This window comes from Tupaia chinensis, unplaced genomic scaffold (genome assembly GCF_000334495.1).
Source record: "Tupaia chinensis unplaced genomic scaffold, TupChi_1.0 Scaffold000238_1, whole genome shotgun sequence".
Taxonomy (NCBI): domain Eukaryota; kingdom Metazoa; phylum Chordata; class Mammalia; order Scandentia; family Tupaiidae; genus Tupaia; species Tupaia belangeri.
This window is the reverse complement of record NW_006159716.1, coordinates 8,865,276-8,869,393: the sequence shown is the minus strand read 5'-3', so window position 1 is coordinate 8,869,393 and position 4,118 is coordinate 8,865,276. Positions and strand designations below refer to the sequence as shown.

The 4,118-nt window shown below is 54.5% G+C and overlaps 1 long non-coding RNA gene across 1 annotated transcript; it reads left to right on the top strand.

The window, feature by feature from the left end:
• The first annotated feature begins 250 nt into the window (after window positions 1-250).
• Window positions 251-1,545, top strand: LOC114007813 (uncharacterized). Its single transcript, XR_003549401.1, has 3 exons — window positions 251-342; window positions 447-578; window positions 1,329-1,545. It is a non-coding gene; the product is annotated as an uncharacterized LOC114007813 (long non-coding RNA).
• Window positions 1,546-4,118: the final 2,573 nt, after the last annotated feature.

The following is a 4,118-nucleotide window of genomic DNA, read 5'->3' as shown; positions in this document are numbered from 1 at the left end:
GTTCCCGCAGGATGTAGGGGAAGCGGAGAAGGGACGCGGGTTTCCTGGGACTGGCAGGACTGGGTTACCACTCTGGAGCCTGCAGAGTCAGGCCAGGAGCAGTGGCCCACTGGAGAGAGTGACCATACGGAGGGCAGGAGGGCAGGGGACGGAAACTGTGGCCTTTCGTAGAGGAACTGAGAGCAAGGGGAGCCGGCAGGAGGGGCTGGGGAAGGCCTTGGCTGATCAGCGCAGCCTCGGGGCACAGAGCAGGAAGGAGCCGCCACAGAGTTAAATAAGGGGAGAAGGCCTTGCGGAGGAGCAAGGAAGCCCGGCCGAGTTCTCCGAGTTCTAGCGATGAATGTGAGTAGAAATGGCAGATGCTCCCCCAAGGCCTAGTCCCCAACACCCACCTGATCCCCCATCCCACCCCACCCCGGTGCTCTCTCCCCACCACCTCCCTGCAGGATGTCGGCCCCCTGACACACACGAAGGCTGCATGAAGAAGTTAGAAGAACCTCCGTCAGCCTGGGTCCCCAGATGACATCTAGGAGAGGACCTCCCCGCCTCACCAACCAAACCTTCTGCCTGAGAAACAGGTGTCTACCGCGAGCCCCGAGGCTCCAGTTAGCAGTGCCTGCACGGTGCCCGCCGCAGGGGGCAGACCTGGGGGCCGGTGTCCTCAGGGGAGGACCATGATCTGGGCTGCCTCCCTCCATAGAAAGGCTGTGGATGGCTTTATCAGAAAGGAACTTCCACTTGGTGAAAACAAAGATACAGTGGAGTGGCCGAGCTTTTTTCTCTGTCATTTTACTCTAGGTCAGATCTTTGTCAGGGCCCCTTTCTCTTTTTGTGGCCAATCAAGACCCGACTTGCTGACTTTCAGCCTGGCCAGCCAGGAAGACATACTGTCCTGGATTGAGATCATTTTAGTTTGGAGAGGGCTGGAGCCAGCCTCCAGTCCGCGCTGGAAGGAAGCCGGGAAGCAGGCCCTGGGGTCCTTGACGTGGCTGAGCTCAGTGCCTCACACCTGGAACTGGGTCAGTTCGCAGGTACTCCTAGCAGCTGGTGGGAGGGACGGGCCTCAGGAGAGTCCCACGCCATGGCCATGGCCACCACCCCCTGAGACTCTGATAGGGCCCGGTTCCTACACCGATGGTGAGCCCTCACTGGCTGGAGTGTGATCACATGACTGAGGGCAAACCTCTTCCAGCTCAGAATTGCTGGGATTTCAAGAGCCATTTATAGAGCTCTGGGGCTTTCCGGTGAGAATGCTTCTGACAATAATCAGTACTTCCTCTTTTTTTTTCTTTTAATGTATTTATTTATGTATTTATTTTCCATGACAGAGAAAGAGAAACAGAAACAGACACCTCAACAGGGTCTTCATGCCGCCATCCACCCCCAGCCTCGGCCAACCAGAATCATGGGTGTGCTTGCCCTGTGTGCAAAGAGGCCCCAGGACACGAACCCAGGACCTTCCCCTGGGGTCCAGCATCACAGAGCATTGCCCCTGGTGCTTCCTGGAGACGGGCCTGGCCTGGAGAGTCGGGGTCTCCCCGAGACTCTCTGACCCAGTGGGCTTATCTTGTGGCTCCCCGGGGGGGGGGGGGGGGGGAAGAAAGAGGCGGGGCCCGCTGGCCTCCTCCCAGCCGTCCTGTCCTTATGGTTTCACCAGGATCGCATTCGGTGCACAGGGTCCATCTTCCCTGCTGGGAACCACAGGCCACACAGAAAGGGGACAGACGGGGACCAGCAGTTGGCGTAATGGCTATGTCGCTGGACTCCCATGTAGCCGACCGCAGTTCAAGTCCTGGACCCAGTGGCTTAAACTCACGCCAGGTGCGTGTGCGTGCGTGCCCAAGATCCCCAGACGAGAAAGAAGAAGGACTTGCAGCGTGGCCACCCACTCTGTCTCCCTGGCAAGTGCACACGCCCTATAGCAAAAAACTCTCAAAATTTTTTTAAAAAAGAAGAAAAAGAAATGAAAAAAGAAAGGGGACACACTGACCACAGGGGAGAAATGACAGAGCTGAAGATGATCGCCTCTCCGTGTGCCTGACTTACACCTGAAGCTCAATTTCACACTGACCCCTCTCGCTGGGCTCCATTTTGTTTTCTTTCACGTATTTACATTACATCGTTTCGTTTTATTTCCTTCCGTGCTATTTATTGGCTTACTTACCTGTCTTGGGCACCGCTGTATTCTCCGCCTTATGAAACCGTGACCAGCATGACCAACGCTAACGCAAAAGAGAGGCGTTTGCGCCACCTGGTGGGCTTGGGTTTGAACTGCAAGACTTTCCATGAAGAGAGGCCACAGCCTGAGTGTCCTCAGAATCCCATTTCCCCTGCATTCTCACGGACCCCGTAAGGATCTAAAACCAGCACCTAGCATTAGGTGCTCAGTAAACATTTTACACAAACTAGTGAGTAAATAAATACGTTATTTCATTTGAAATTTCTCAACAATTTAAATAGCAAGAAGAGCCAAAGATGGCATTCATTTTCACTGATGTGGGTAAAGGCCCGGAAGACTGACTTCACTAGACCTGTCCTTAGGCCTTTCGGTTTCTATCAGGGACTGCATGTGTGAGAAGAAGGTAGAGGGGCTTTTGACATGCCCCTGGCATGTGTCCTAGACTTAGAAAAGGTTTCACCCAGGCCCCTGCTCAGAGGCTTGACCAACTACTGGAGGATAAGGTGGTAATAAGAAGATACTAAGTTATGCCCAACAAAGAGAATTGTTAAGATACAAATGTAGAAACCAGGGGACTGGGGTTGGGAGACGGAGGGCGGCACTGTCATTGGATGGGTGGCTTTTTGGTGCCCCCTCCATTCTCCCCGGAGCCTGCTCATGATTCTACCCGCTGGGCCGTCACTGGGCCGTCGCCGGAGGAGTCAGAGCGGGACCTGGATGTCCTCTTACAGAGCGGACCTGAGCTGGAGAACTCTGCCCACCTCCCAGCAGACGGCAGGCGTAGACAGGCACTTGCAGATCGCGCGTCGCCAACGCTAACGCCAGAGGGGCTTTGCGCCACCTGGTGGACTGGGACTTCCACTGCAAGCCTTTCCGCAGGGAGACCACAGCCTGAGTGCCCCAGAATCCCATTCCCCTGCATTCTCACCGATGCCTTAAAGATCAGAAAGCCCAACACCCCACTTCACCTCCAGACCTCACCCCAGAAGGGATGGGGAAAAACAGTGCGTCTCCCGAGAGACACCCCCTGGTGCCTCCTAAGCAAAATTGATCAGCAGTACTTTGTCCCCCACTGTCCCCGGCGGGCACAGGCTGCTCCTCCCTGAGGACCGTGAAGGTCTCCACGTACCCCAGCCACTGCTGTGCAAACTCGCACGGCCAGGGCGCTGGTCTGCTCAGCACCCCACACCCTGACTTATGAGCAATTGATCATGAGAGTTTCGGAACTCAGAAAAATTACTATCACCATGAAAATATTTCTTTTCATCTTTTTTTTTTTTTTTGAGAGGTTTTTGCTATAGGGCACGTGTGCTCAACAAAAAGACAGAGAGAGATAGAGAGACAGAAAGTGAGAAATCACCCCCCCGAGGAAGATGGCCACGCCACAATCCCTTCTCCTCCATTCTCCTCTCGGGATCTTGGGCACGCACACACATGCGCCCGGCGTGAGTTTAAGCCACCAGGTCTGAGACTTGAACCGTGGTCTCCTACATGGGAGTCCAGCGACATAGCCATTACGCTAACTGCTGGTCCCAGTATTTCTCAAATATGCATATTGTAATTTCAGAACAGCCCTCTTTAAACTCACTACTCTAATTCTGGGGGTCCCAAAATTAGTTGAGCAGTCCCACTGAGCGATCAAACCAGAGGGAAAGGGGACTGGATACCCGGCACTGGACAAGGTCCTTTCGAGCCTGGGGGGCCTTTCCCATTTGCCACCAGCTGCTGGAAATTTCAGAAATGCCCAGATGGACCTTGATTGGCACCTGTGTTTTCTTCATGTCTCTATAAAACTGCTGAGGGCCAGCCAGGAGGCACAATGGTCAAGATGGCTGGGTCCACTGGGACCAGCAGTTAGCGTAATGGCTATGTTGCTGGACTCCCATGTAGTCGACCGCGGTTCGCATCCCAGACCTGGTGGCTTAAAACTCACGCCAGG